At 32.1% G+C, this 17098-nt stretch overlaps 1 long non-coding RNA gene across 1 annotated transcript; it reads left to right on the top strand.

The window, feature by feature from the left end:
* Nucleotides 1–13530: 13530 nt before the first annotated feature.
* Nucleotides 13531–16055, top strand: LOC126724819 (uncharacterized). The gene is made up of 2 exons (XR_007655126.1): nucleotides 13531–13759; nucleotides 15758–16055. It is a non-coding gene; the product is annotated as an uncharacterized LOC126724819 (long non-coding RNA).
* The last annotated feature ends 1043 nt before the right edge of the window (nucleotides 16056–17098 follow it).

Here is a 17098-nt window from a genome sequence, read left to right as displayed (position 1 = left end):
AACCGCACCATAGCATATTGCAAAAAAATTTGAGATTTGGAACATCTCATGAGGTATGAATATTGGTGTTTGGTGCATTTGACACACTTGATGGTAATGCTCTAACACCATCAACCAAGCTAAGCTAAGCCAAGCCAAATATACAAACCAACCAGATGCACAACCAAGCCAAGTATACTAAGTACAAACCCCATCATCCATTTATATATATGACTGCCTCTTCTATCAAAAAAAGAATTATATATATATAAAGACACACACGATTGCCTCAAAACCCCAGCCAAGCCAAAATATATAACCCAAATTAGAGCATCTCCAGCAGCTTATCTAAATTTTTGTATTGTTGGATAGTGAACAGTAACATTTAACTTTTACCTACCTACTTTTTCAAATACACTTTTTAATAGATTCTCTATTTTTTTCTCTATCTTTTTTAAATATTATTTCTTCATTCATTCTTTATTCTTTTTTTATCATCATTTATTCATTCATTCCCAACAATTATATTTTTCAATGAAAAGTGTTATATCCACAACATTTTTCGCAATGCTTTCACAAGAATCACATCAAAATCTTATATAGAAAGTTGTTACTAGTTCTAATTTGAACCCATCACTGAATTGTTTTTTTTTTTTACTCACCAATATTAGCTAATAACAATCTATTACTTATAATTTATTATGAAAATATTGTGGTAGTATTTCTTAATTGTCATTTCTTAATATTAAATACCACACGTTTGAATCCAAAAAAAAAAAAAAATTCACACGATTACATAAAAATAAAAATAAAACTAAGGGATAAAGGCCACCACACATTTTCATACCCAATTTATTACCTAACCTCACATTTACTTCACATTTATCACATATTCACATCAAAGAAATGAGAAGAGAGAGAGAGGAGAAAGATTGCTGCACAGATAGAAGGCCGGTGGAGATCGAGGTCGCCGAAAGGACAAAGCCGGTGGAGATCGGCGTTCACCATGCAGCACTACCTCGTCCACTATCCCACCACCGCTCGTCCTCCTCCCCACCACCAAACTAGGTCAGATCGGCTTATTCCTCTTTTTTTTCTTTTCTTTTTTCTTTCTATTTTCATATTTGCTTGTTCTGATTCAACTTTATTGTAAGAATTGGATTTTGTTTTGTGTTTTGTATTTGGATTATGTGAGACGTTTTTTAAGAGTGAAGCAAAGAGACTGAAACAAAGAGATGAGAAGAGAGAGAAAGAATTGTTTTTTATTCAGTTGTTTAATTTTTTTAAGGAGAAAAATTTATTTAGAGTTGCTATAGTGTTCTCTAGATCTAGAGAAGCACTATAGCAACTTCAAAAAATACTTAGAAAAGTTTTGTATTTAAAGAATCTGTTAAAGCATGAACAATAGGGTTTTTTTTTTTTTTTTTTTTTTTTTTTTTTTTTTTTTTTTTTTTCCAAAAAATAGATATAGCCAATCTATTGGAGATGCTCTTACCCAATCATCAATTTAGTCCAGTCAACCATACCATGCATCAAAATCCCAGCAAAGCCAAATATAAAACCCCATCATTTGAAAGCGTATTTAAGCTAACACCATTAGCTGAGCTAAGTCAAGCCAAGCCAAATATACAACCAGCCCCAGCCCTATCAACCACATGCATCGACAATCTAGTCAACCTGTCCCATCAGCCTTTTTGTTTGCCAAATATACAACCAACCCCAACCCCATCAACCACATGCATCGGCAATCTAGTCAACCTGTCCCATCCGCCTTTTTGTCTGCCAAATATTTATAACCCAATCATCCATTTGGATTCACATCCCGTGCAATACCCTAGGTATTACACGGGGTGCAATACCTCAATTCTCAGCCATAGATTTAATCTAATGGCTTAAATATTTGACACCTCACCCATCCAGGTTGGCAATCTGTGTCTCACTTTTGTTTTCATTTCAACTTTCCAAAATTTGAATTTCACTAAAAATCTTTCTTCTCTCTCTCACTTCAACCAGGTTCTCTCCCTCACTCTCCCTAGCGCTCCATGCTCTCTACCTCCCCGTCAACCCGTTGTCTCCACTTCTAGCATACCCAACTCAAACCCATCAAGAAAAACAAAGAAAAAACATTAACTCACCATCGGAGCTCCCGACACCCAAACACTCGCATCCTTTTTAGACCCAGATCAAAGAGAGAGTAAAGGTTGGGGTTTGGAGAGAATTGGGTGTGGAGAGAGACATTGATGCTTTTCAGACCCAAATCAGAGAAGGTTAGGGTTTAGGTTTGGAGAAAATCGGGAAAGAGAGAAGTTGATGATCTTTCAGGTTTGATCTATGGAGGGAAATGAGATTGAGAGATAGAGAAAGAGATTTTGGTCGAAGGAGAGAAGAAGCCACCATCGGAGGTGGTGGTTACGGTGAGCCAGCCTTGCCGATTTGGTTCAGAGACTTGGGCTTGTTTCAGAGGGAGAACACCACCCAGTAGGTTTTCTTTTATCTCTATTCTTTTTATTATTAATTTTTTTAATAAACTCTGTTTGGTTGCTAGGAAAGGAAGGAAAGAAAATAATGGTGTCACAATTTTGTTGATTGATTTATTGGTGCTGAATTTAATTCTATTTTCTCTTATTGTAAGGTGCAAGAACTGATGACTAGATTTTACTTTTTAATTTGTTGAATAAATATGTGGATAAGCAGTTTTTTTAATATAAAAATTCTTTCCATTTTTGGGTCTTAATTCAGTTATGTGGTTGATTGGCTAACCAGGCACCAAGCAGCAGGATCTCTAATCTAAAATCAGTTTCCTTTCCTATTAGTGGGAAAAGCCTTACAACTCTAAGGATGCAGCAAGCATGTTTCCGTATTTCTTGTGCGGTAATTTCTTCACTATTCCAGAACATATCAAATTTATCAATATTTTGACCTCTCAACAATCATATTATATTGTTCTTTGCATTCTAGATATATCCACTAGTATTGTATTAGTTGATTCATCATTTGTTTGTCAAACAAAAGCCTATCATAACCTTGACGAGGTTAACCTCATGATTCCAGTGGCAGTCAGAAAGTTTTCCTAAATGTCTAAAATGTGTCATGAACAATGTGCTACATGTGATTGTCAGGGTTGTTCAGCTTCTCAATCTATCTTTTATACTCTCATTCTACTTCTTGGAAAAGAAATTAAGTTCATGGATTACTAGTCCAGATAAGAAAGTGGGTGTTTCTCTCCCAACCTATTGTGTAAGCTGCTTTTTCTTTGGGCATACTATGCGGTTTTAAATGATGAAACTAGTACATATATATAGATTTCAAGCATAGTGTTCGTATGTTGATGTAACTAGCAACAACAGTGTGTGAAATTGTGAAGAAGCAACTAGCTCTACCTGATGATTCCGCAGTCACTGGAGAGTCAAAATTTGCTTCCCTTGGGGCTGATTCTCTCAACATGGTACCCTAATATCTACCCAAGAAACATCTGTTATATTTTCCTGTACATATTATTTTGTTCTGATGCAACTCTTAATTAAAGGCCCATTGTTTATTTTGTTACTGTACAATCATCAAGCAATTTTGATATTGCTGTTGAACTTGTTTGGAAAGGTAATGCTTGAATATATCTGAAATGAGAGGGAAATTAAACTCTCTGAATGTAGATGTGTTTGCTTAACCTTTTAACTCGTACCTTCTCCAAGAATAGCAAATAATATGCTTGAGCTTAGATATAAAGAACATGACTCATATATTTTTGTTGGGATCATAATCAAGATGTGGTTATTTTGGCTCTCTTAATCTTGAAACATTGAAATCAAATATCTACATTGTGAAGCTAATTTAGTTGGCTATAAAGCCTTTTTGTTTTGGATTTTGTTCATTTGGTTGGGGACAAAAATTACAATGAAATTTTTTTGTTTATAACAAGTGAATTTGGTGGCCCTACTACTGAGTACAAATGGTTTTTTCTTCTTGTTATTACTAGATGGTATAAAGACCATAAATAGTAGCTTGTCTTTGAGAAAGAATTATTAGCTTTTATGTGCTCTGGTTTTGCCTTTCATATAAGAACTTATCCTTAAACTTTCCCAGGAATTTATCAAGTTTACAGTACTGTAGATTAGATAGGAATTATGAGGAGCAATTTCTCCAAACTAATTTAAATAGTGCCTTTTGGAGTGTAATTTTGCTTTGATGCCTTTTTTTAGTCTTGGTTCTCCTTAATGCAAAATGCATTTGTTATTGTCTGATTGCCCCATTAAAATTGGGTTGTGCGCCTACCATATTATGTCATTGATTACAAAGGAATTAAATGTATCTCATCAACATTCAGACTATATGATCTGCTTTGTATTTCACTTTTAATGTTGGTCCCTTAGCTGGGTTCTTAAGATGGAAATTCCCAAGCTAAACCCTCAACAAACTTACATATTTAGTAGTAAATAGTGATAGTGATCTTATGGCTTCACTTGTGCCTGCTGTTAATTGGAAATTTTGATTTATGTTTATCATTGAAATCATGCTTTGTTCTTTTGTCAAGTTGAATGGCATGATTAAAGGAATGCTATTCTTGATGTCAAAAATAAAAATAAAAATAAAAAAAGGAATGCTATTCTTGGTTTGATCACCAAGAGCAAGAAATGGCATCTACTGGAGGGATTAGTGCTAAGTTTGGATTGTTTTATGTTAGTGAAGAATACATGTTCTCACACTTGTACAAGTTCTACCATTAAGAAGAAGTATTGTACAAATATATATTTTTTTTGGATACCTAAACTTCAGCCACTTGTATAATTCAAAAATTGTTTTGAATGGAAGTATTTTGCTTGGGTATAATCTTATTTATTACACTTGGGCTTCAACTTGCATCCTTACAAAATTTGTGAATGCAAATTTTAGGTTCTTTTTGATTGAAATAAATCATTGCACATGACTGTGTTTTTAATTAGGGCTCTTGTTCTAATAGTCTTGTAATCAAAGTATACATTTCAATAAAGTTTTGTTCATTATTGGATCAAACTCTTGCATCAATTCATGACTGTATAGGCAACATCAAAATTGTTCAATTTGAAGCATTTGAAATTAGAAATAAAAAGGCACAAAATCAATTACATTATATTACACACTCAAACCAATATCAAGAAAAAAATAACTAAATTTTGTTACATTTTTCTTGGTTTGTACTCTAAATCCTTGTAAAAGTTTTTGTAAATGGACAATGAAACTACCTAGTGTCAAAATAGAAAATACATTTAATGTTTCACTTATATTGAAAATAATTGGCCTATTGACAACAAGATATGGCTTCAATACATCATGGAGTGCTTGTAACAGGTTCTATGTTATGATTGGGTTTAATTTCTAACTGAATGGATAGTTATTTGGTCGTATTCAAGATGACCGGAATAAGAGAATAGAGAGGGAAATTGAGATAATAATTCTCTACTGCTTTATTAATTGCATGCTACGTTAAATACAAGTCTTAGGAATTCAAATAACAATTAGATAACAATAGATACTCCTATGAATATTCAAAATACTAACGGATAATCCTAAAGGGACTCAACTTCTTAGAAACTCAAATACAAGTACCAAATCAGATATAACTTTATCTAAATAACATAATTCAAATATGAATGCAACAGCAACTTCATAGTAATCCAAATACTAATTTCAAATGCAATAGCTATCCACCCACGACAATAGCTATCCATAATGCTAAGTCTTCCACATAATCTTCTCCCTTTCGGCAGTGCACTTCTTTCTTCAGACATCACATTCTACTTCGAAAAAAATCAATTACAAGTTACAACCGTAGGCCATCTTTGATAGAGCTACTATTTTCCTGGCAGAGTACCAACACTACATATTCTTAGCAATTTTTATGTCATGCTTTTCTTTATGTAGTACTGTCATGTAATGTGTCTTAGCTGCTATGCTCTTTTCTGAATGTGTCTTAGATCATGGAATGCTTCAAAACATTTTATCCTGTTAACAAGAAAACAAGAGACATATAGCTATTAATCCATCTAAGCTTTGGCCACAATAAATGGGGAAAAATGCATAAAACAAACTCTTGTTCATAAGCTCAATTGTGCCTAAATTTAAATGCAATTTCTGCCTTATTGTATAGATCAGTACCATATTTTTATAACTTAGAAATGCCCAATTAGAATTAGAGTTCATAAATCAGTAACATATCTGTATAACATTGAAATGCCCAAGAATTAAAGTTCATCTAGAAATATTTGAAGATCTATTAAAAGAAAAAACACATCACCAAATTTTCAAACATTCTTTTGAACCAAAAACCCAGAATATTTAAGAGAGGCCTTAACATATAAAAATCTAAATTGACTACTTAAAATGTGGGCTAAACTTGTTAAGTATGATTGGTAACAATTCAAACAAGCAAAAATTTTCCCCTCAAGTTAGCCTATCAAGAGCCATAGTTTATACCTTTAAAATGAACTACAATACCAAAATACCCATATGCAATTTAGGAAAATAACAAGTACCTAAGAAAAATTAGGACAAAAAGAGAAATTTCATAATGATTTTTTTAGCATAGACCAGACAGCACAATTACTTTATAGATGTCAAAGACAACAACACACAACAACTACAAGCAGGCCACTTTCCCTTCAATCACAGCACATTCGGCTGTACCCAAAAACCTCCATTGTTTTATGCACAAGTAAATCTAATTACTAATAAAAACTGAAACAAAATGGGGGTTTCGGTCATTTCTAAAAAGCAAATAAAAAGAGAAGAGACAATAAAGAGAAAAAGAGGGGTACCAGCGACCACCAATGGTGTAAACACCGACTATATGCACTTCTGCTGGCAGTAGTGTGGGTGCAAGAAGAAGCTTGGCTAAGTGTGAGCTTTAAAGAACAATTTTTTTTTTTTTTGGAGAAAATTAAAAGAACATAAAATCAAAGAGAGAGACAGAGGAACTTTATCGGAACCACCACCGGAATTGGTGGAGCAGAACACGGTGATTGCTACCTGTAGCTATGGAGATTGAGCATCAACTTCCCTCTTTCCCCATTTTCTCCAAATCCAAACCCTAACCTTCTCTGATTTGGGTCTGAAAAGCATCAATGTCTCTCTCCACACCCGATTCTCTCCAAACCACAACCCTTACTCTTTCTCTAATCTGGGTCTAAAAAGGATGCGAGTGTTTGGGTGTCGGGAGCTCCGATGGTGAGTTAATGTTTTTTCTTTGTTTTTGTTGATGGGTTTGAGTTGGGTATGCTAGAAGTGGAGACGACGGGTTGATGGAGAGGTAGAGAGTGTGGAGATGACGGGTTGACGGAGAGGCAGAGAGCGTGGAGCACTAGGGAGAGTGAGGGAGAGAACTCGGTTGAAGTGAGAGAGAGAAGAAAGATTTTTTGCGAAATTCAAATTTTGGGAAGCTGAAATGAAAACAAAAGTGAGACATGGATTGCCAACCTAGACGAGTGAGGTGTCAAATATTTAAGCCATTAGATTAAATCTATGGCTGAGAATTGAGGTATTGCACCCCGTGCAATACCCTAGGTATTGCACAGGATGTGAATCCCATCCATTTAGCCTAGCCATGAGCCAACCGTACAACTCGGACTGAGAAGATATAATACTTTAAATGATTGAAATTAAAAATTGAAAAAACAATTTTCAATCTTGATTATTAAATAAAAGATATTAAAAAAAAGTTAAAAAGTAAACATTATAAAATTTTTGTGAAAAAAAGTGAGTGAATACCATACAACTCCATTGACCCTTTAATCAACATGTCCTGACAACCAACATCAAAGAACTTATAAACAGGCAAATAAAGCATTGAGAGAAATACATAATTACTAAAAGTTGTGTGAAAATCGGTAAACAATACATAAAATATATAAAATAAACAAGAATCTATCTTATAATTACTTTTTAAACTTACTCGATTTGAGTATGTTTATATCCAACTTATTTGATTGGTTTCTAATTTTTAGTTTTTATGTACAATTATTTAAAAATTAATTTTATTTTTATTTTTTTTATATACATATTAGGATACTTGTAAAGAGCAATCAATAAAAAGTTAAATAAACTTGGATTTTTTATTTCTTTTTAAAAAGTTAATAATAATAATAAAAACTAGCTTGGATATATGGAAGTCCCACTCAGAATGCGACTGCAGGCATGACTTTCTACTGTTTGGCTTGAATTGCTTGCTATTATTAAAGGCTTGGATTTTTGGTATAATTAGGAGAGTGTTTAGGTATCTCTTATTTTGCTGAAAATACTGTAAAATAAATGTAAAAATTAGTTGAAATAGTATAGTGGACCTATGAATAATGCTAAAAAGTACTATGAGACCTATAAATAATAGTAAAAATAAACTAAGTAGTGGAATAATTTTAATTTTTTATTTACACTCAAACGTACACTAAGCTTGGATTTTTATTGAGATACCACCCGGGATGTTACTGCAGGCTTGGCTTTCAACTAAATAGCTTGGAATTCTTGGCTTTCTAATAACTAGCTTGGATTTTTATGGAGGTCCCACTCAGGATATGTGACTGCAGGGGCATGCCTTTTATACTATAATATATTTGGCATGGATTTCTATTTACTAGCTTGGATTTTTATGGAGATCCCACTCGGGACGTGACTGGCTTGGCTTTCTAATAATTAACTTGGATTTTGGTTGGGTTGAATTTTTGGCTGTATTCTCAACTTTTCTAGAATTAGGTATGTCGCTTTTATTGATCACCCTCGCCCTCTTTTGATTCGGTTTAGTTCTAACGCGGATTGTTAACTTGTATCGCTTCAGTTGAGTTCGAAGGGGAAGTGGAACGGAGTTCAAGCATATATCCAATGTTTCTTAAAAAAAAAAAAAAATACTTATGCTCGAACCCCAAGAAACCAAGCTTCATTATTAATAAATAAATATACTAAGTTCATAGAAAAATTGACTTAAAAAATATCCAAAACAATTTAAACAACTTTTCAAATGAATTTTCATAATTTGACAAAAATAATTTTTGCCAAGCGAATACTCAGTTAACTTTTCTCTATTTTCTTTGAGGAAAAAAAATATTTTTGAGCTATGTTTGTACTTTGTAGGCCAGCTGATATTATATGGTGCAGGACTGAATATGTTTTGTTTGTTTGATTTTGAAGCAGGTAGAGTTCCTACTTCTAACTCCTAAAAAGAGGATTTGTGGGTTTTGTGTGGGGCCGCTGATGCCATATATGGCTTTGCAAAGGGAGAGTTGTGGGTTTCGTTGACTGTGTGGGGGTGGTGGTGGTGTAAATGTATGGGCTGTGAGCCTCGTTAAAGTCCAGTTTGGGAGGTAGAAGTCAACTTTATTTTTATCTTGAAAAAGAGGAGTGTTACAGATAATATAAGTATTACTGTATTGAGTTTATTACAAATTTAGCACTATAAACTTAGTTACAATTTTTGTCATAATTATAACCATTAGTGTGAGTATATAAAGAAAAAAAATTATAAATTTATGTGAAAGTAACAAATAGTCAGTTACAACTTAGCTCGTAAAAAATTTATAAAAAAGTGTATAATCTTAATTTTAGAATTACTTAACTTTTTATATTAGGAATGTGACTCATTAAAGTGTCAAAAAAAAAAAAAAAATTTGTGCTCCCTGCTAATGTGTTAGTTAAGTTTAACTAACTGGGTAACTTATAAATTTTTATACATGCATATAGGTTTTTTTTTGATGAACTGATACATGTAGTTTTCAGTGTACTCATATATTTAAGGCTTTTGTGGACCAGGGTCCTCTGCACGTTATGCAAAATATTTTAAATTGATTAAGGAGTGTGGTCCTCTAAACTCATATTTGTGAACCATTTAAATTTTAGCTTGCTTAACTCCCTCTACAAAAAAAGAAAATGCTAGTAGTTATAATTGATGTGTTTCACAAAATTATTCTTGATGTGTTTTTATGAGATTCATATACAACAAATTCTAAGAATTCTCACTAAATTAAATAAATATATAACCACTACTAACATTATATAACTCAAAAAACTACATTAAAATTAGTATTTTTTTTTTCTAAAAGCAAATACGTGTAAAGTTAGTTTGATTATGATTTATGTCCACATAACTAGGAAGAGGGGGATGACATGCATTATCAAAAAAGATTTAGTTGATCAACAGAATAATTTATTGCCCTAACTTCACACCCTCTATCACATGGTATTGTCACTAATGTCGATTGGGCCCGCCACAACACAAAGACAAGGAAAATGTGTGAAAAAACTCAATAAATCTTTTTATTTTTTTATTTATATATATATAAACCACATAAGGAAAATTAGGGGTGTGCATGGGTCGGGTTGGGTCGGGTTGAGAGAATTTTTTGACCCAACCCACCATGGTGGGTCAAAAAAAATTCAACCCAACCCAACCCATCACATAAATTCAACCCGACCCAACCCGACCCACGTGGGTCGGGTTGAACCCATGGGTTTGACAATTTTTTATTTATTATTAAATTGAGTAGAAAAAAAAAATATTAATATTAATATATTAAAAAAACCTAAAGATTAATATCAATGTAACTCCTTGAAGGCTCAACATTAATGACTAAACAACAATAGTAATTTATTAGAATTTGTGTGAACTAATTGGCTTTTATATAGGATAGGAAAAATTGGTTATTTAAAAAAATTTATTAATTATATAATATATTATATATATATATATATATATTAAATTAGTATTAGTAGAAGGAATTGAGGAAATGCAAATTATTAAATATATAATATATATTTAAATATATATATATATATATATATATAAAAGTGCCCTACAATTGATTTTTTTTTTTAAATTATTAAATATAAAATATATTTTAAATATATATTAAATATGGGTGGGTCGGGTCGGGTTTGGCGGGTTTGTAATTTTATGACCCAAACCCAACCCGACCCACTATAATAATTTTTTTGGTAACCCAACCCAACCCACCAAGCCTTAAAAACCGACCCAACCTGGTGGGTCGGGTCAGGTTGGGTCGGGTTTGGCGGGTCGGTGGGTTTTCTGCACACCCCTAAGGAAAATTAGAGACAACAGGAGCATACTAAGGCTCAAAATAATCAACAAAATACATAGAAGCCTGATTACCCCAACTTTTTTACTGTTGCTAGGATTGAGTTGCAAGCTAAAATGTTTCCTATGACTATTCCTTCAATCTTTCATTGACTCATATGATATTTTCCAAGATTATTTATTCTTTCCAGCTCATATGTTGCTCAATTTATAAAATCTGACGGGACAAGTTTTTTTAGCATTTGAGCTAATATGAATATCTATTTTACCCCTTTTTAAGCATGTGAAAGTTTTAATTGGTGTAAAAGTTTTGGTCATTTTTGCACTAAAAATCGATTAGTATCTTACCTTGATAATAAGAACAATCATCATAGAGTGGACGTTATATACTCATATGTTTAAAATTAGATTATATCTATAAAATATGTTAAAATTTAATTATATCTATAAAAAATGAGACCAATAATTTAGTGTGCAAGGAATCTCCGTTGAGTATGACATGAATGTTATCTCTTTCTAACTAGGTTTGGAGTTGAGTATGGCATGAATGTTATCTCTTTCTAACTAGGTTTGGAGTGGACAAAATAAAATGCAACAAATTGTAAGTACCACTTTTGCTTTGATTAAAATATGGTTTTAATTCCAACCAGAACAATGTTAGGCCCCGTGCCCCAATGCCTCTCCCCTCTTAATTTTTTGAAAAATAAAAATTTAGATATTAAAGAACTTGCATAAGCTAAATTAGTCCAAAGAAGCTTGAAAAATATGTGCATGTAGTGCAAAACTCTGTTCTACCACATAAGATAAGGGAAATATGGCTCTAATGGACAAGACAAACATGTCCAAATGATAAATTTATTTGGTCCTTTGTTAGGGGAAAACTTTGAAATTAATTCCAGATCTCTGATTGGAGGTTAGGAAAACAACTGAAAAAAAAATTTCCCATAAAAGATGAAGAAAAAAAGTGACCTCTCCATGTTGATTTGGGCCTTTCAAAACAATCCATATTCATTTATGAGCCCAAAACAAAAGATTTGGTTTTGGAGGCTCAAGTCAATTTCCCCATATGAAAACTTCCCAAACGGGCCAACAGAAAGAAGAAACATGACTGTCCTAAAACAATCGGAAAACCAAACATTTTTTCCAAATTTTCATAACCCCTCAACAAGTATTGGACTAGAACTGATCCACACAACGTATATACAATATATAGCAAACCTCACACCACAGACTACATAACCACGTAATTCAAACAAACCAACAGAACAGAGCAATGCACACTCTGTTTCAACTTTATTCATAATGGAAGCTCCGAATGATGTGAAACCTACATAGCAGGTATTATATTGGGAGGTTAGACAGGGTTGACGTTCAGAGCTATCATTTGAATATTGCCTTGGCTGCTGCTGTTGGTAACGCCATCGCTTACAGCAAGGTTACCACCAGGAAGGATTTGGGTAGCAGTAGCAGTAGTAGTAGCAGAGTTGTTAGTTAAAAACCTGCGAAGTGCAAGAATGAGTGTGATGATGAGGATGACCAGGCCAAGTATTTGAGCAACAAGTTTAATGTCTGAATTAAGCAATGACATTTGTTCCCTGCTGTAACCAAGAGAAAGTTAATTGTATGAAATCCTGGAACGAACGAATTTATATATGTATTAGAGAGTTGTTGATAAGATATATTAAGCTATTTATTCTCACTCGTTTGGAGGAGAAGAGGTAGAGGATGATTGGGTGGAAGGAAGTGAAGCCAGAGAAAATGAAGACATTGGGGGCTCAAAATGGAACAAGAGTGAGCCCCCAAATATTTGGGTTGCGTCATAGGGGCTTCATAGAGGAGGACAATATTTGGAATCTTTCTGGATTTGGAGCTATATTTCTCACTTTCCATGGATGTTTTTATAATAAAGTTAATACTTGTTAAATTACCAATTATCCCAAAAGTTTAAGCTGTTAGGAGATGGTGAATTTAATCACTTAACCATAAGTCTAAAACTCCTCCTCACTTGTGAGCTTAAACTTCTCCTTAATAAGTGGGGGCCCAACAAGTGGAAATTTAACATTTTAAATGGGAGGTAGAGTAAAGCTAAGGATCGAACTCAAGATCTCATGCTCTGATGCCATGTTAAATTATCAATTATCTCAAAAGCTTAAGCTGTTAGGAGATGGTAAATTTAATCACTTAACCATAAGTCTAACAATACTAATAGAGGGGGCATTCCTCACTTTCCCAGATGTTTTTATAATAGTGAAATAGAGGGGAAGGACAAGATTATATTTGGACTTTCTCACTTTCTCGGGTGTTTTTATAATAGAGGAATAGAGGGGGAGGACAAGATTATATTTTTGGACTTGCTCACTTCCCTGGATGTTTAATATACTATATATAATAGTAGTAGCCTTTAAGGAGGTACTACCACGTTAGGAAAAATACCCCCTTAAAATGCTGCCACGTATATAGTTTTCCATTTAAAAAACCGTACGGTGTGTTTAGAAGACACACTTTCCTCAAACGTGTATCTATAAAAACACCAAGCCACCTATTAAAAAAAAAAAAAACGCAAACCCTAAAACGCTCTAACTTCTGTTTCTCCTCTTTCAGATACTCTCTCCTTTCACTTCCTTTTGATTTTCTTAACAACGATGCTTACGATACAAAGATAGAGAAGGAGGAAAAATTAAACCTTGCGATTTAGAGATGAGAAGAAGACAGACGTTGAGAGAACTACCACCGGTAAGTTTTTTTTTTTTTTTTTTTTTTTTTTTTTCATTCTTTCTTAGATCTGGGTATGGGTATGAAATATGAATTAGTTTTGAGAAATTTGGTTGGATTGATTTTAATTTAGGTATTTGGGTTACATTAGGTTTTGATTTGATTTTTTGAAATTTAGGGTTATATATGATTTAGGTTTGGAGAGGGCAAAAACAGAGATATAAGAGAGAACAAGAGTTCGTTATTCGGAAAGAGTAGAAACCTTTATCGGTAATTGTTTTTTTTTTTTTTTTTTTTTTTTTTTTTTTTTAATATTGCTTTAAACGTTTGAGTTGATTTAGTGTTAGGTTTGGGTATTTAATTGAATTGATTTTGATTCAATATCTGTCTTCCTTTTTTTCTTTTTCCCCTTAAACTACACTCTTAGATACCATTTAGAGGATAGAAAAACAGCAAGTTAGAGATTGAAGAAGTTTGATTTTTTTTAAATTTGATTTTGATTGTCAATTTGTCAATTTGATTTTTTTTTTTTTTTTCAATTAGTTTGTTCTGGGAATAGGAACAATTAAATAGGAATGTTGATTGAAATCACTAGCAGACAAATAACTTGCGGAGAATGACTTAGTTTTGGTTGATTAGTAGTTTGGATTTGTTTTGATTAACGTTTTTGGAATCCATTTATATATATATATATATATATATATATATTAATATGGGCATGTTGTTCCTTTGGGAAGGTTACCGTGTAAATTTTAAGGATTTCTCTGTTTTTGGGCATTGATAAAGATTACTGATATAGATGCTCTTATGCTATGAGCGCATCAACTTCTATATGTTTATCCAAGTCAATGATATGGACATGCAGCACCATGACAAAGATAAGATAATCATGGCCTTTTATGAATCAAGTTCTAATTCAATAAAAAACAATATATCACATTTAATCACGGCACACATGAATAAATCTAATACTTATGTAGAAAAAATTACTGCAAAATTTTTAATATGAAGAAAAGAACTTTTCTTTCATTCTAAAACACAATTAACACATTAGTGCTGTTTTGTTCTCAAAGCAAATTGACCTGTAAAATTGTTATGATTTCATTAATTTTTTTCCCACCTTTTTCCCAGCAGCCAAATAGATTGTTAGAGTTCTCTTTTTTCTTTTCTTTTAGGCTATGCTTTGTAGCAAATTTGGCTTATTTGTGTTTGTATAGTTTTACAATTCAGTCTGCCTCTAAGATTACATATAGTCTTAGTTTTGTGAAATTTGAGTTTCTATTAGTCATATTTCTATAACTACTAAATTTAAGTCCAAACCGAGTTTTATATATATGGTTTGTGGTCTCTAGCATTTTTTCCTACAAAACAAATACATATGTATAGTTTTAAGTTTGACTAAACCATGTTTCAATAGGTTTTCATACTATACGTATTTTTTTAATTTATAAATTGACATTTAATGTAATTTTTCTCTTTAGTTAAATATGGATGATAGAAAGGTTCTAGCGAATGTGAAGATGAGAGACATACTTTGGTTTACGGTGGTTGACTATTTCAACAATTACATGTTGGTGCATGTGGGTGAGGTTGAACCAACATATATCGAAGACTGAATTATATAATGGATTGAATGGTGTGATTAGAATCCTAACTTTGAATAAGAAAAATCTTTGAAGTGGAATGAGACTAACTTATTACTAAAAATTTTATGATATTATGATTTTGTTTAGCTATTTTATAGAGTTATCTTAGAAGTTTTATCATATCATGTTTATATTATTAGATTATGATAGTAGTAGGTTTAAGCAATAAGTGAAAATTGTAGTACCATACTAATAGAAATTATTTATAATTCTTTGATTCTATACCTTTAATTAAAGGATTTTACATATTTTTCCATAATTAATTTTTCTCCCCATGTTATATGCTTAATAATCAATGTTGTTTGTTCTCTAGAATTGGTTTTTTTGTTTTTAGTTTGTTATCAAGCTTCTAAGATACATTTACTTTGTGCAGTATATAAATGTTGGGGTTGAACGGAATCTACAAAGGTCTATATTTATTCCTCACAAAAGGGACATGATAGGCGGAAACTAAAAAGGGGAAACGATATTTGACTGATTGGAAGGGAGTAGGAGCAAAAAGAACAACTGAGATATGAAATGAGCTGATGCTGAATTAGCATCTTCAAATGCACTTGGTTGGATTGTTTTAGATTTAGATATTTGAGTTAGATTTGGTTTTAATGGGTTCAAAATAAATTTTGTTTTGAGTATTTGTATTAGATTTGGGTTAAATTAGTTTTTGGTATCTGCCTATGGTGTTTGTAATTAGATTTGTAAATGGAGATATGTGTTGGGTGTTTAGTATGTGGTAAAAGTGTATTTAAATATTAGCAAAAAGATTCTTTTCTAATAAATGTAAATAAAAAGGTTCCCACACATAGTGCGGGTTAAAAAGCTAGTTTTTATAATAGAGGAATAGAGGTGGAGGACAATATTATATTTGGACTTTTTTATTTATTTATTTATATAATAGAAATCCCAAGATTATATTTTGACTTGTTTTTACAATAGACAGATATTTTTACAATAGAGGAATAGAGGGAGGAGGACAATATTATATTTGGACTTGTTTTTATAATAGAGATCCCAAGATTATATTTGAACTTGTTTTTATAATAGAGGAATTGAAGGGGGAGGACAATATTATATTTGGACTTTCTCACTTCGTTGGAGTTTTTATAATAGAGGAATAGAGGGGGGAGGTTGCATTAGGGATAGGTTAATATTCAGAAATTATCGCGTCAAAACGTTAATGTCACAACCATATATTAACCGTTCACCCTCACCATCTCTATTTTATATGGGACTTAATTATTTAACTAACTAGGTAACTTACTAGTGAATTTGAAAACTATGATGTTTATTTATGATTTATGTTCTTTATCATCAAACCATAATTACATGTAAATATTTATATACATTATTTTGTATGCTCATGTATCTATTACATATAATGCATAATATTTTAAATGCTCTGCTCCTCTAAAGCGATAATTTTAAACCATTTAGCTTGGTTCTAGTTTACCTCCCTCAACAATAAAGGAAAATGAAAATAATTATAATTCGTTTATCTCTCAAAATTATTCTCAATGTTTTTTTTTAGAGAGCTATGAACAGAAAATTCTAAGAATCCACAATAAATTTTATATATTATATACTTATTAGTATACAACTCAATTAATACTGCATTAAAATATTAACTTTTATTATTTTCTCTAAAAGAAAATACATAAAGTTCGTTGGACTATAGGAACATAAGGATGTCTCTAATGCATGATCAATAGTTAGCAGA

This window comes from Quercus robur, chromosome 5, assembly GCF_932294415.1.
Source record: "Quercus robur chromosome 5, dhQueRobu3.1, whole genome shotgun sequence".
In the NCBI taxonomy this organism is placed as follows: Eukaryota; Viridiplantae; Streptophyta; class Magnoliopsida; order Fagales; family Fagaceae; genus Quercus; species Quercus robur.
The sequence above is the reverse complement of the archived record's forward strand: the minus strand, read 5'-3'. Positions and strand labels throughout refer to the sequence as shown.